This window comes from Pogona vitticeps, chromosome 1 (assembly GCF_051106095.1).
Source record: "Pogona vitticeps strain Pit_001003342236 chromosome 1, PviZW2.1, whole genome shotgun sequence".
Taxonomy (NCBI): Eukaryota; Metazoa; Chordata; class Lepidosauria; order Squamata; family Agamidae; genus Pogona; species Pogona vitticeps.
Window position 1 is genome coordinate 112,187,274 of NC_135783.1, and position 16,243 is coordinate 112,203,516.

The following is a 16,243-nucleotide window of genomic DNA, read 5'->3' on the forward strand; positions in this document are numbered from 1 at the left end:
AGAAAGCTTTGATGACCTTATGGTGATGAATCTAAGTGGACCTCATCTATCAGTTTAACCCTACTAAAGCCATTGATAAATGGTACTTCTGTGCTAAAATTACCAGGCATATTTAAGGACACAAGTGCAACACCTGTGACAGCAGTGCATTTGGGTCTGTATGCATTGTTACATAGAAAAAGTGAACAAGTGCCTAGTTCAAATCTGTTAACATAAATTGAAAGGCTATACAGTGATGCCTCGCAAGACAAAATTAATTCATTCCACAAGTCGTGTTGTATTGCAAAAATTTCGTCTTGCAAAGCGCAGCACTAATGGTTGTGTGATTTAAAACAAACAAAAAAGGAGGGTAAAAATTCATCTTGTGAAGCATGGATATAGAAAAAATCATCTTGCGAGTCACCTTCCTAAAAAATGTAAAACACTTTCGTCTTGCGAGGTTTTTTATTGCATGAGGCATTCGTCTTGTGAGGCATCACTGTAGTCCGGTCATGCTGACAGGTGAAGTTTTTGACTGACTGGTGAGACATTCTAAAATTTTTCAAGCCCTGATTATATTTGTTGTTGATTATAGCTGAGACATGACCACATATTTGATAAAGGGAAAATCTGAAGTGTTTCAGAAATTTAAGCAACTTTCAGAATGGTATACAATCATATATTCATAGAATAACTGAGTTGGAAGGGGGCTATGAGGCCATTGATTCCAACCCCCGCTCAATGCAGGAATCCAAATCAAAGATCTGGCAGATGTTTGTTCAACTTTCTTTTGAATATCTCCAGCACTGGAATTCTCACCCCTTCCTGAGGCAATTGGTTCCACTGTCATAAGATGTTTTTCTTCATGTTCAGTCTAAATCTGGCTTCCTGTAGCTTGAGCTGCTTATCACATGTCCTGCACTCTGGGAAAATTGAGAACAGATCCTCTTCTATATAACCACCTTTCAAGTATTTGAAAAGTGCTATCCACAATCAATGTGGAAGATGTTCCCAGACTATTAGATGTGACAATGATGAGGAATTTTGCAATGAAAATACAGTGGTGCCTCGCAAGACAAATTTAATTCGAGTAATAAGACTCAAATTTACTTCTTACTCGTTGGTGACCCAGCTTTTCCTTGGTGACCTATCCATTCCTTTTACTCATGAGATAACATGTGGAAGAAACCAAATTTGGTGGCGGACAACACTGGAAATTATAGGCCCGTCGCCAATGTGTCCTTCCTCAGCAAAGTGGTCGAGAGGGTAGTGGCAGACCAGCTTCAGGCGCTTTTGGACGAAACTAATGCTCTGGACCTCTTTCAGTTGGGCTTCAGGCCACACTACAGCACAGAAATGGCACTGGTTGCACTACTGGATGGCCTGTTGAGGGAGGGTGATGGGGGCAACATGTCCTTGTTGGTCCTCCTTGATATCTCAGCCACCTCTGATACCGTTGACCATGGTATCCTCCTGGGGAGGCTCTCCGAGCTGGGAATCAGTGGCCTGGCGCTTGCCTGGCTCCGATCTTTCTTGGAGGACCATCCCCAGAGAGTATAGCTTGGGGAGAATGTCTCGGCCCTGTGGAGCCTCAATTGCGGGGTCCCGCAGGGGTAGATAATCTCTCCAATGCTGTTTAATACCTATATGAGACCGCTGTGTCAGCTCATCACGGGATGTGGGGTATCGTGCCATCAGTATGCTGATGACACGCAGCTCTACATCTCCTTTCCACCTACTTCAGTGGATGCCGTTCTGTCCCTTCAGCGCTGCCTGGAGACTGTACTGCAATGGATGCAGCTGAATGGGTTGAGGCTGAACCTGGACAAGACAGATGTCTTGAGGGTGGGTGGTCCCTCTATTAGCAGTTTAGGTGACTCCTTTTCTTTTGGGGGGAATGACCTTTACCACAAAGAGCGAGGTACGCAGCTTGGGGAAACATCTGGACCCGGCGCTTACCATGGAAACCCAGGTGGCATCCGTGGTCCGTTCCGCCTATTTTCATCTATGGCAGATTGCCCAGCTGCGACCATATCTTGATTGGGGGGGCTCACTACACTAGTCCATGCGCTCGCAATCTCGAGATTAGACCACTGTAATGCACTCTACGTGGGGCTGCCTTTGAGATTGATGCGGAAAATTCAAGTGGTCCAGAATGCGGCAGCCAGGCTTCTTAGTAGAGTGAGAAAATATCAGCGTATCTCCCCCACTCTGCACTGGTTGCCCATCCATTTCCGCATTGATTTCAAAGTGCTAACGATTACGTACAACGCCCTAAACGGTTTGGGACCTCGATATTTGGCAGATCGTCTTCTTCCACCTAGATCTACCCGAATCACCCGACATAGCCAGCAGGAACAGCTGAGGGGCCTAACGCCGAGAGAAGCCCGGAAGGAAAAAACAAGAAACCAGGCCTTCTCGGCAGTGGTCCCTCGGCTATGGAACACTCTCAACTGAAGTTTGTCTGGCACCCTCGCTGGGTGTTTTCAAAAGATATTTAAAAACTTGGCTCTTCAAGCAGGCCTTCCCTCCAGTCAATTAATTGATCCTTATTTTTTCTTTCTTGAGTTATGCCATCTTGGTAATATGCTGCATAGAAATAGTGTTAAAACTGTGTCTTAGATGATTTTATATTGTCATATTGTTGTTTTTATACATGTAAGCCGCCCCGAGTAGACACTGTCTAGAGGGGCGGGGTAAAAGTCTAATAATACATAAATAAATGTGAATATTCTGATTTTGTATCTGACAGGACAAATGGGAATGAAAAGAACCATGGCTTCCTAATCTCCATCCTCCCAGGATCTAACTGCCATGCCCATATAAGAACATGTGTTCCTCAGCCAGCCCCATTAGTATTTAAAAGTAGTAGTTCGTCCACTTTAGATGGCCAACCTAATTCCTATATCCTAATCATATACAGATACTATGTATATTTTCACTGTGTTATCAGTTGAGTACAATGCTGCATATACTGTTTACTCACAGGAAAAAAATGTTCCTCTCCCTTCTGCTGTGAAATTGTGAATACCAAATTCCTTTTGCCCAAGTATAAAAAGTAGTTATTTAATTCTGCAACAATTAACCACTACTGAAAATACACAAAGAAAACACAGTTTTGCATAGTTTCTTGAATATTCTCCTAACTTTTAGCTTAATTTGTAAATAATTATTTATCTGCCTCCCTCCACTAAATTTATTTCTGAAAATCTTTCTGTTCGATCTTACATCCATTGACCATAAAATAGACCACAGTTTTGAAACAGAGAAAAAGGGAATGGCAAACCTGTGTATGCTCTACCTGGAAAATCCTGAAAAGGGTTGCCATAAGTCAGAATTGATTTGACACACAGTAGTACACAGTAGACAGGTTTTTCCTGTCGTGATGTATGGAAGTGAGAGCTGGACCATAAAGAAAGCAGACCGCCGAAGAATTGATGCCTTTGAATTGTGGTGCTGGAGGAGACTCTTGAGAATCCCCTGGACTGCAAGGAGAACAAACCTATCAATTCTAAAGGAAATCAACCCTGAGTGCTCACTGGAAGGACAGATCCTGAAGCTGAGGCTCCAGTACTTTGGCCATCTAATGAGAAGAAAAGACTCCCTGGAAAAGACCCTGATGTTGGGAAAGTGTGAAGGCAAGAGGAGAAGGGGACGACCGAGGATGAGATGGCTGGACAGTGTCTGCGAAGCAACCAACATGAATTTGACACAACTCCGGAAGGCAGTAGAAGATAGGAGGGCCTGGCGTGCTCTGGTCCATGGGGTCACGAAGAGTCGGACACGACTAAACGACTAAACGAACAAAGTACAGTACAGCTTTATTGGCATAAAACAGTATGGACAAGGAAGTAAGACATAAGGGGAAAAGAATCACAAGGCAAATAAACATAGTCAACATTAAATGAGGAAGTACAACATAATGAGAAGACATAATACCCAGGGAATAAGGTAAAGTTCTACGTCATGAGGCAACATTGGGCTTCTTCATTACAGCTAAATAATTTGCCACCGCCTCAGTGAGGGGGGCACAGCGATCACTCAAAAAATAGGAAGAAGGTCAGGGAAAAAGTCCAAAAACGGAATCAACCAATGATCTAAAAGGAATTTCCAGAGAGGGTAATGTGCTGGACATCTGAATAGAATATGATCTAATGTATCAGGCAGCAAGTGACAAAAAAGGCAAGCTCTTTTGCCTTTAGCGGTTTTGGAGAAACAGCCACAATGCATGGCCAATGGAAAGATGTTAAACCGGGCTAGCATGAAAGCCCTCCGCAGCATAGGATTAATCAGTAGGTTGAAATAATTTGAAGGATATTCTAAAGAAGGGGATAAACCAAAAAAATTTGGAGAGCAAGAGGGATTAAGAAGATCTCTTAGGTGTTCAAACTCCCATTGATATAGCTTGGCTTTAATATGAGAGTGGGCAACAGATAATTCCAAATCAAATAGTGATTCTAATGGGATATCAATAGATAACAATTTAGAATGGATAATGTATCCATCTAGGGGAGTAGGGGTCTTTTAACAAAGCATATAGTAACAAATCCGGAGATCTAGTTAAAAACAAACGAAGCCAATATTTAAAAGTGAGAGTCCAAGCCAGAGTTGAGGGAAGATGAGTCCCTAATTCAAGTAGAATAGAGGCAAGTTGGATGGAGTTTGGGAGACCAAGTATCTTCGTAAAGAAGGAGGCAGCTAAACGGTCGAGGTCAGAGTGAGCCAATGCAATCCAAACAGGAACTCCATATAATAATTGTGAGAGAATTTTAGTCTGAAATATATGGAGAGCAGCTGGAATGAATTGACTGCCAGCAGAAAAGTAAACTTGGCGATTGCCTTCAGGTTCTGAGATGTGGATGAAATGATAGCTTTTTTCTGAGGAGATCAGTTTAATTCCTAGTGTAGGAGGATCCCTAAATATTTAAAGGTCTGTACTTGATGACAGAAGTGGGGGCCAACTGACCAGAGAGAAGGGGACCAACGTTTAGAGAAAACCATAGTTTTTGTCTTGTCTGAGTTGATGGTAAGGTGATGTAACAGACAGTATTGTTGTAAATAGATAAGGGAACAACGTAAACCTAATCTGGTAAGAGAAAATAAGGCCATATTACCAACATAAAGGAGGACAGGAAGAGGAGCCCTGTTAAGGGCTGGAGGAGAATTATCAGAGTTTAAAAGAAAAGAAGGGAAATCAGCTAGAAAAAGGTTGAATAGCAAGGGGGCAAGGATACATCCTTGGCATACACCATTTAAAACAGGAATCCTATCAGTTAAAATGCCATAGTTGGGGAGGAATTAGAGGGATATTGCTTGTAGCTATCTATGTAGCCAAAATGAGACCATCAAAGAATAAATGATTTGGTATATCAAGTGCAAAGTAATCTGAAATACATAACATTTTTAAAAGATCTACCAAAATCTCTCCAGAGATATCATTTCTATGCACCATATCTATGCACAAATGCCACTTTGGGATGATGAAAACATCCATCTGTTCTGAACTTCTGCTTGTGGTGGCAGCTAATTTCTACTATGATGTTGCCATCTTAGAACACAGTGTAAGAGACAGGGTTGCTTTCTAAACCTTTTGATTTCATTAGCCAACCCACTGGCCAAATGACAATTTGGCCTTCCACCCCAAACCATGAGCAAATCATTAGGAAAATGCTATTGGGTTTTCTTCAGAGGCCATTAAGGTTTGACTTTGGCTGTTTCAGCAACAACCTGGGTTTCAACACGAAATTGTGATTTGGCAAACCAAATGTTTATGAAAGACCCCCTCCTCTCTCTCTCTCACACACACACACACACACACACACACACAGAGAGAGAGAGAGAGAGAGAGAGAGAGAGAGAGAGAGAGAGAGAGAGGAATGTACCCTCCGGAACTTGTGGGCCTACAACTCCCATCAGCCCTACTTCACGTACAGAGCAGTGAGGAATGCTGGGAGCTACAGTCCCTCAAATATCTGAAAGATGACAATGGCCGCAGAGCAGCAATTGAAAAAAAATTGGTCGCGGAGGGAGGGGAGGCGAGAAGAGAAAGAGAAACGGCGGCCGAGTGATATAGGACAGGGCCAGCGACAGAGGAAAGAAAAAACTAAGGGAGAATTGGGGGGGGCGTGTGCGAGCGGGAGAAAGAGGACGGGGAGGAACGCAAGGCGGGAAAGAGACCGAGACGGGAGCAAAAACGAAGAAACCCTGAGAGCTGCAGGAGAGGAGACGGGCCGTTCAGCGATGGGAACCGAAGGAGGGCGAGGGAAGAAGAGCGGTCCTTCGCGAGGAAACGCGCGAGTCTCGAGAGCTCTGGGGCGAGCGGAGGGGGCGGGCGGGGGGGGGGGAAGAGACCCAAAGCATACGGGTTCGCGTTACCCACCGAGTCAGATACCCGTAGAGAGACGCTAATCCACTCCTTCTCCTTAAAACGGGGGAAAGCGCGGGAAACGAAGACTCACCGCCAACTATTCTTTTCTTTTTTTTTCTTTTCTTTTTTTCACATCTCCGGGAAGGCCCGGCAGAAAGGGGAGGAGGCAAGGAACCGCTCGTCTGTGTTTGAAATTCGTCGCCGCGGAAGAAGAGGGCTGGGGATTGGTCGGCCCGCGGAAAGGCAGGGACCGCTGATTGGACTGTGGCTTGATTGGCACGGGAACGGGCCGCTCTCTTCCCCTCGCCTCTCCAAAACTCCGGCGGCCGCTTCCGGTAACCTGAGGCGTCTTCTAAAAGGGGCGGGGGCAAGAGTCCTACAGTTGGCCGCCGCCGGCCCTTCGGCGGGACTGGGAAATCTCAAGCGAGGAGAGCGCGCGTTTTAGTGACGTCAGAGGCGGATCGGCCAATCGTACGGCTCGGGCTCTGCGTTCCGCTAGAATTCAGGGAGGGTTGGATTCAATTTGTTAAAATTAAATCCTAAAAGTCCGGGGAGGGGGAACGGGGCAATGTGTGAACTGTTCTTTTCTACTAATGTTCTTGAAAGAGATTCTATGATTATACACTGGTACATTATGGTGTAGCTGAATGCCATGTGAATGGTAACTGGTGTAGACGCCTTGAATGTTTTCAATATTGCAAGGAACTCTATAATGTATTTATATGATGCCAACGTTCAGAAGAATCCCATTGACCCTGCAATCTTGCGTTTTTGAAAGTATTAACATTCTTTTTTAAAAAAAATATATACCTTGGCTCTCAAGAGGAACATAGGGGGGTTATAACATTAAAAACAATATGAAAACTGGAAGGAGACCAGAAAGAAGTCAACAACAACAACAAAAAATCAATGCCTGAAGAGAAAAAACTTTTCCTGCCTACAAAAGGCCAGCAAGGTGGGGACCAGCCTGACCACCCATGGGAGGGAGTTCCAACAGAAGTTGCCCCAGCTTGGTTGAAACATCTGTAGTGGACTAAATGAGGAACTGAAGCCCATGGACACAAACCACGATGAACCATGGGAGGAATTGCACAGCTGTACCCATTTGAGATTAGAAGAATTGTAGAACACATTGAGAAATCAGAACTGAAGTGGTCTCCTGAAGTGATGTGGAGACTTAAGTACTGTATTCTGTGTAGATGTCATTAGTCCAAGAAGCCTGAGGATTTGAAACACAGAGATCAACTTAGAACAAAATTCCTTGAATGCCAAATCCATGATCGTAGTGACTATGTCCTCTGGTAATAGCACCACTGTCCACATGGACAGTTCAGGTGACAACAAGAATATAGTGTATCTTCCACCTGTGTATGTACACAGACCTAGATTGTTTAATAATAGCACAATCATGCATGGGTCATTCCATGTCAAATCAACCAATGCATGGAACCTTGATGTAATGGATTTGGTTCATTTTTGGTACATTTATAGCTTACCATGAGATGTTTTTTAAAAAATGTTTTTCAGATTTTTTGGTCCACCTGTTTCTGAGATAATCACATTTTCAAAACTGCAAAAAAAGCTACAATTCGGTAGCCACCATAACTTCAAATGTCATTTAATAGATACCTATGATTGCTACAGACCTGGGACAGGTGTCATTTTAAAGCTTATGAATAGGGCTTTCATTTGATATATAACGTGATGCAATTGTACATTTTCAAAAAAATTACACATTTTAAAAAAATTAAAATGAATTTTTGGGAAAATGGAACTTTTAAAAGTTTCAAAAAATTCACACTTAAAGATACAGTATATCACAGAAATTAGTGCACTCACTAACATTTCATAAATATTTTAGTACAGTGGTGCCTCGCTTGACAATGTTAATTTGTTCCAGCGAAATCACTGTAGAGCGAAAACATCGTAAAGCGAAATTAAAAAGCCCATTGATATGCATTGAAACCCGTTCAATGTGTTCCAATGGGCTGAAAACTCATCGTCCAGTGAAAATCTTCCATAGGGGCGGCCATTTTCGGGTGCCTGTATAGCAAAAAATGGCTCCTAAAAATAGCGGGGAGCCATTTTGAAACCGACGATCAGCTGTTTTTAGATTGTTGTAATGCGAAAATTGGTTCCCGAGGCAGGGAACTGATCATCGTGAAGCGGATTTTTCCCATTTAAACCATCGTTTTGTGATCACAAAAACCTAATTGTCAAGCGATTTCCTCATTAAGCGAGGCACCACTGTATACCTTTTCATGTGACGACACTGAAGAAATGACACTTTGTTACAATGAAAAGCAGTGAGTGTACAGCTTTTATAACAAATGTGCTGTTCCCTTCAAATAATGCAACACACAGCCATTAATGTCTAAACTGCTGGCAACAAAAGTGAGTACACCCCTAAGTTACAATGTCCAAGCTGAGAACAAGATGTAAATATTTTGTGTGGCCACCATTATTTTCCAGCACTGCCTTAACCCTCTTGGGCATAGAGTTCACCAGAGCTTCACAGGTTCCTACTGGAGTCCTCTTGCATTCCTCCATGACGACATCACAGAGCTAGTGGATGTTAGAGACCTTGCGCACCTCCACCTTCCATTTCAGGATGCCCCACAGATGCTCAACAGGGTTTAGGTCTGGAGACATGCTTGGACAGTCCATTACCTTTACCCTCAGCTTCTTTAGCAAGGCAGTGGTCATTTTGGAGGTGTGGTTGGGGCCGTCATCATGTTGGAATACTGCCCTGCGGCCCAGTCTCTGAAGGGAGGGGCTCATGCTCTGCTTCAGCACGTCACAGTACATGTTGGCATTCATGGTTCCCTCAATGAGCTGTAGCTCCCCAGCACTCATGCAGCCCCAGCCCATGACACTCCCACCACCATGCCTTACTGTAGGCACGATGCACTTGTCTTTGTACTCAGGGGTGGATTAGCCATTAAGTACAATAAGCACATGCTTAGGGGCATCAAAGGAAGAGGGGGACCACAGAAATTTTCCATAACCAAATTTAGCATGGGCCATATGGTGCAAGACTGCAAATGGTACAGCCATGAAATACTACATACAGATATATAGAATAAAAACAAAAGCATTCAAGAGAGCCAAGAATTATGAAATTAAAGGGGAGGGGGAAATCCCCCCATAAATGAAAGCAGGGGAAGCTTTGTATGCAGTCTGTGAAATTTGTATACAATCTGTACAAAGTCAGTAGGAAAACATGCACACACACATATTCTGACAAAAACATAACCTCCTCATCCTTTGCAAACTGGATCCAATTACAGCCAAAGGTGAACATACCTTATTGTATATCAAATGAAAGCACTATTCATAAGCTTTAAAATGACATGTGTCCCAGTCCTGTAGCTATCATAGTTATCTATTAAATGACATTTGAAGTTATGGTGGCTAGTGAATTTTGGCTTCTTCTTTTTTGCAATTTTGAAAATGCAATAACTCAGAAACAGGTGGGCCAAAAATCTGATTTTTTTTAAAAGAAAATCTCATGGTAAGGTACACATGTACCAAAAATGAACCAAATCCATGACATTAAGTTCCAAAATGGATTTTTCATTGGTTGATTTGACATGGAATGACCCACAGATGTGACTCTTAACCATCTGATAAGACTTCTTGGCAGGTACAGAGATTCCACTACATCCTTAGCCAGTAGCTTTGTAATTTTGTTGCAGAGTTGGAATGTCCCATCAAATGGTAAACTATTCAGTATTATGAGGTTTTCACACAGTAGTGAGAACCCAGCAATCTCCATTCATTAAGGATAGTTGGGGTGTTAGGCAGCTGCCAAACAGAAGATGTTGCTTACTTGTAACTGTGGCTCTTCTAGTGATCATGTCTAAGCTTATACAAATGGGTTGCTGTTCATCTCCATAGACTATACATAACCTTCTATCACTGAGAAATGATTTTGGCAGGAACCCACCCTTCTCCACTGGGTATGTTTTGCAGGGCGTTCTGACTTTTCCCTCAGCTCTGAGTTTACCATAAATTTATCACATAATGAAGATCGCTGAGGAGATGTGGGTGGAATGTGAGAGTTCACAGATGATCACTCAAAGAACTATACAGTGGAGCCTCTACTTACGGAATTAATCCGTATTGGAACGGTGGCTGCATGTCGAAAAGTCTGTAGGTCGAGTCTCCATTGACCTACAATGCATCGAAAACCAATTAATCCCATAACCGGCCATTTTTGTTCCATTTTGGTTTTTTTCTGGTCTGTAAGTCGATTCTCAGGTTGCAAGTTGAACCTAAATTTTGCAGCCAGAGAAGTCTGTAACTCGAAAAGTCTGTAAGTCGAGGGTCCACTGTAGTTACATATAATCTTGTTCATGGTGTCTGGAACTCACAGATGGGAAAACAGCAAGCTGCCTTACCAGTGGAGGATGAATGTAGTGAAGAAAGTCCTGTCCTCTCAATTAGTTGTACTGTATCTCTCTGTACACACAGATGCCCAATATACAGTATAATGCTGGATAAGAGAAGTTTGAAACCATGTTGCTGCCTTTCATACATCCGGGAGGGGCATACCATGCAGGGAGACAGCTGACATTGCTACAGCTCTAGCTAAATGACTTTGCACAACCTGGGAACTAGCTGTCTTGCTAGCTAATAGGAGAAGAGCCCCAAATTAGACATTTTTAGTAGCTGTCTGTGTTTGTATTGAAAATGGGAAAAAATGCTGGAGCTTTCCCATCCTTAGCCACCCAAACACTTTTATTCAAGCAGTTGCTTTTATGGGGCCTAGCACAATCCACTACTGTACAATTATTCTAAAACAGGATCTTTAGGTGCTTTGCATCTCTCTCTCTCTCAAAGAGTCTTATCATTCATTAAGTATTCTTGCATGTTTACCATGTCTTTTTGTAAGTTCACAAAAGGAAGTCTATCATTTTAAAAGTTAAGGATTTCATCTAATTAATTTCTACAATTAATGTTGTTCTCAACACTCTCCATAAATACTTGACTGTGCTTACACAATAATATTGTCTTAGGTTGCCATCATATATAATTTTGTCCTTCAGTCTGGTCCAGGCTGTGGACAAGTTAGTTAGTTCCTTTCTCCTGTAAACACATGATGTATGTGCCATTATGAACCAGCCTGGCTCTGATCAGTGCCTACCTACACCTTTTTTGGGCCCTACTATTTTTTTTACTCCAGGTAGGAGGATTGCTCTGTTTTGGTTCGGTTCCAGCATTTTTCCCAGAGTGGCCTCCCCGTAAGGAGGACAGCCCTATAACTGAAGGACCATCCTCTCTAAAGGAGGACATCTGGCCTTCCTAGTTTTCACACATGCACACAAACTCAACAAGCATAAAGGTACTGTCCATGCAGGAGAGCTCTGATAATTGAGGGTTAGGCCTTCAATAGATTTCTGATGAGGTTTTTGCTCTTAAAAATAATGTTTATAGCTCCAGGATGCTCAGAGATCCAGTTTTATTCTGATATAGTTATACAAAGGCAGTGCCCAGTGTAGTGTATCAGGCGAGTTCTGACAGCTGTAGGAGACAGGTGGACCTTGTAATGAGGTGATGGCTAGAGGGCTTGATTGGGAGGCAGTTCTGGATATTTATTGAATGTGTGTCTTGTGTATGTCATGTTGTCTTTGGAATAAAGAACCATATGCTAAAGCAGTTGTTGTGTCTGGACTGACAACATAACACTGGCGATGAGGATGGGATTTTGCTTGCCAGCAGAGGGTATGTCGGACTGAATTAATTACCTGTCTGTAGGGACGTGGTGGCACTGTGGGCTAAACCGCAGAAGCCTGTGCTGCAGGGTCAGAAGATCCGGCAGTCGTAAGATCGAATCCACGCGACGGAGTGAGCACCCGTCGCTTGTCCCAGCTCCCGCCAACCTAGCGGTTCAAAAGCATGCAAATGCGAGTAGATAAATAGGGACCACCTCGGTGGGAAGGTAAACAGCGTTCCGTGTCTAAATCACACTGGCCATGTGACCACGGAAAGATTGTCTTCGGACAAAACGCTGGCTCTATGGCTTGAAGAGCGGGATGAGCGCCGCCCCCTAGAGTCGGACACGACTGGACAAAAATTGTCAAGGGGAACCTTTACCTTTACCTTACCTGTAGGCTAACCATTGGAGAAGTGAAGGACGAGCTGTGGACATGGCTACCCGGGAATATTTGGCGCCTTTTGACCCAGCTGTTGCAGACTGGGACACTTACATTATCAAGGTTTGAGTTTGACCTTGCTGCCAACAAATAACTGAACCAGACACTGTTAGAGCAGCCTTTCTCAGCACTTGTGGACTGCCTGTTTTTGAGAGGGTGAGAGCTTTGTGCGCTCCTACCCTTTTAAAGAACATCACATTTTCAGTTATGAAAGACAAGCTGCAGGACCATTTCTCACCTCAACCGTCAGAGATTACTTGTTGGCATGGTTTTTACAAGTATGACCAGGGGTCTGGAGCTAATTATGTTACGGCCCTTTGACAAGTGGCGTGTGTGTGTTTAGTCGTTTAGTCGTGTCCGACTCTTCGTGACCCCATGGACCAGAGCACGCCAGGCCCTCCTGTCTTCTACTGCCTCCCGGAGTTGTGTCAGGTTCATGTTGGTTGCTTCACAGACACTGTCCAGCCATCTCATCCTCGGTCGTCCCCTTCTCCTCTTGCCATCACACCTTCCTAACATCAAGGTTTTTTCCAAGGACTCTTTTCTTCTCATGAGATGGCCAAAATACTGGAGCCTCAGCTTCAGGATCTGTCCTTCAAGTGAGCATTCAGGGTTGATTTCCTTTAGAACTGATAGGTTTGTTCTCCTTGCAGTCCAGGGGATTCTCAAGAGCCTCCTCCAGCACCACAATTCAAAGGCATCAATTCTTCGGCGGTCTGCTTTCTTTATGGTCCAGCTCTCACTTCCATACATCACGACAGGGAAAACCATAGCTTTGACTATTCGGACTTTTGTTGGCAAGGTGATGTCTCTGCTTTTCAAGATGCTGTCAAGATTTGTCATCGCTTTCCTCCCAAGAAGAAGGCGCCTTTTAATTTCAGGGCTGCTGTCTCCATCTGCAGTGATCATGGAGCCCAGAAAGATAAAATTTGACACTGCCTCCATATCTTCCCCTTCTATTTCCCAGGAGGTGATGGGGCCAGTGGCCATGATCTTAGTTTTTTTAATGTTGAGTTTCAGACCGTTTTTTGCACTCTCCTCTTTCACCCTCATTACAAGGTTCTTTAATTCCTCCTCACTTTCCGCCATCAGAGTGGTATCATCTGCATATCGGAGGTTGTTGATATTTCTTCCGGCAATCTTAATTCCGGCTTGGGTTTCTTCCAGTCCAGCCTTCCGCATGATGTATTCTGCATATAAGTTAAATAAGCTGGGGGACAATATACAGCCTTGTCGTGTGGCAAGGCATTGTAATTTTGCAGACCTTGAGCAGGCGTTGCGAGACAGGTTGGTTTGCGGCATAAGGAATGAAAAAAAGCAACATTGATTGTTTGCAAGGAAGAATCTGGATTTTAAAACAGCTTATGAGGAGATTTTAGCTGTAGAAGCTGCACAGAAATTTACAAAATAAATTCGACAGGAAAAGACTCATCCACCTCCTAGTAAGCCAGAAAGTGACCATCAAGGACAGTGGGAAAATCTGTGTGCCAGTTGTGGGGGGACCCACCTGTGGAAGGCATGTCAGTTCCGCAATGTACAATGCCAAAGGTGTGGCAATTGTGGGGCATATTGCTCGTGGCTGTCATGCTGCCCCTTACTCAAGAGCAGCTGAAAAGGGGAATCATCAAGCAGCTTTGGCATCCAGAAAGGGCTACAATCAGCAAGGCAAGGGTCAGAAGAAGTCGTAAGATCAAATCCACGCGACGAAGTGAGCTCCCGTCGCTTTGTCCCAGCTCCTCGCCGACCTAGCAGTTCGAAAGCATGCAAGTGCGAGTAGATAAATAGGTACCACCTCGGTGGGAAGGTAAAATGGTGTTCCCTAGTCACGCTGGCCATGGGGCAACGGTAACTGTCTTCGGACAAGCGCTGGCTTTATGGCTTGAAAACGGGATGAGCATTGCCCCCTGGAGTCAGACACAACTGGACTAAAAATGTCAAGGGGAACCTTTACCTTTATGCTTTTTACTAGTGTGACCAGGGGCCTGCCAAGTCAGCAACTAATTATGTTATGGCCCATCTACAAGTGGCAAGGCATTATAACTTCACAGACTTTGAGCAGGCATTGAGAGACGGGTTGGTTTGCAGCATAAGAGACGAAAAAATGCAACATTAATTGTTTGCAAGGAAGAGTCTGGATTTTAAAACAGCTTATGAGGAGATTTTAGTTGTAGAAGCGGCACAGAAATTTACAAGATAAATTCGACAGGAAAAGACTCCCTCGCCTTCTAGTAAGCCGGAAAGTGTCCATCAAGGGCAGTGGGAGGATTCCTCCTCTAGGGAGGAGGAGGAGGGAGAAGCTATAATGTGAGTCATCCATCAGAGGAGACAAGGAGTAAACGTACCACTAGAAAATCTGTGTGTTGGTTGTGGGGGGACCCACCTGTGGAAGGCATGTCAGTTCCGCAATGTACAACGCCAAAGGTGTGCCAATTGTGGAGCATATTGTTCGTGCCTGTCCTACTGCCCCTTACTCAAGAGCAGCTGAAAGGGGGAAATCATCAAGTGGCTTGGGCATCCAGAAAGGGCTACAATCAGCAAGGCGAGGATCACACCCTTTCCTCGTGTTCTGTTGAACTGCCAGAGATTAAAGGAGACATCTTTGTGATGACTTTACAGCCAGCAATTCGATCTAAGATCAGAGTGACTGTAAGAATTCAGGATGTTTCCTGTGAAATGGAGGTGGACACGGATTCTGCATTGTCTACCATTGCAGACCAGACACTCCAGCAGATTTGTCCTAAGGGGCGGAGGCACAAATTGGAGCCATGTGATGTACGTCTTAAGGATTTCCAGGGCAAGCGGGTTCCTGTGCTGAGGATGGGCACCTTTCAAATAGCCTATAAGAACTTCAGAGGGCCTTTATGGGTGGTAGTGGCCAAAGGGCAATTACCAAGTCTACTGGGATTAGAATGGGTTGAACCATTGGCCATTTATATTTCCGGTATTCAACAAATCAGGCAAGGGGATGTTACAGCTGTATGTAATGAGTTTGCAGCAGTGTTTTGATGGATCTTTGGGAAGTTACACTGGGCCGCCTATTTCGTTTAATTTGAATCTAACAGTGACCCCGATCCATTTAAGGGCACGTCGGGTTCCATTTGCCCTTAAGCCTAAAACTGATGAAGAATTGGATCAGTTGATAACTCAGGGGGTCCTAGAGGCAGTGCCCCATGCTTGATGGAAGACACCTATTGTTACTCCTCTTAAGGCAAATGGGGTTGTGCGGATTTGCGCTAATTATAAATGTACTGTTAATCAGGCATTACAATAGCACACATACCTGGTGCCAGTAGTAAGTCATCTTCTGGCATCACTAAATGGTGGAAAGATTTTTGCAAAGCTTGATCTGGCCCAGGCTTATCAACAATTGCAAGTAGATGATGCCACTGCAGAGGCACAAACAATCGTAACACATAGGGGGGCTTTTAAGGTAAAGCGATTACAGTTTGGTATCAGTGTAGCCCTCGGGATATTTCAAGGCTTTATGGAAGGCCTCTTGTGAGGGTTGCTGGGTGTCATCCTATATTTTGATGAAGTTTTGGTAGCTACAGGTTGTGAGGCTGAGCTAGCCAAGTGACTCTGTATGGTGTTGGGTAAACTTCAGGCAGCAGGTCTGAAGGTTAATCAGGAGAAGTGTCAGTTTGGAGTCCCACAGGTTCAATTCCTTGGATTCCTGATTGAGTGATATTCATCCTACCTCAAAAAAAGGTCTGGGCTATATGTAGTGCACCAGAGGCTA

General features: G+C 44.0%; 1 protein-coding gene across 2 annotated transcripts in view; it reads right to left on the reverse strand.

Annotated features, from left to right (window-relative positions):
* Positions 1 to 6,667, reverse strand: part of TTK (TTK protein kinase) — a 71,137-nt gene extending 64,470 nt beyond the window's left edge. Inside the window, exon 1 of one of the 2 annotated variants that reach the window (XM_072999284.2) lies at positions 6,438 to 6,667. The gene's annotated coding sequence lies outside the window, so the exon portion shown is untranslated. Of the gene's footprint in view, positions 1 to 6,358 lie in introns of both variants that reach the window. The other variant, XM_072999290.2, reaches the window with a different exon arrangement.
* Positions 6,668 to 16,243: the final 9,576 nt, after the last annotated feature.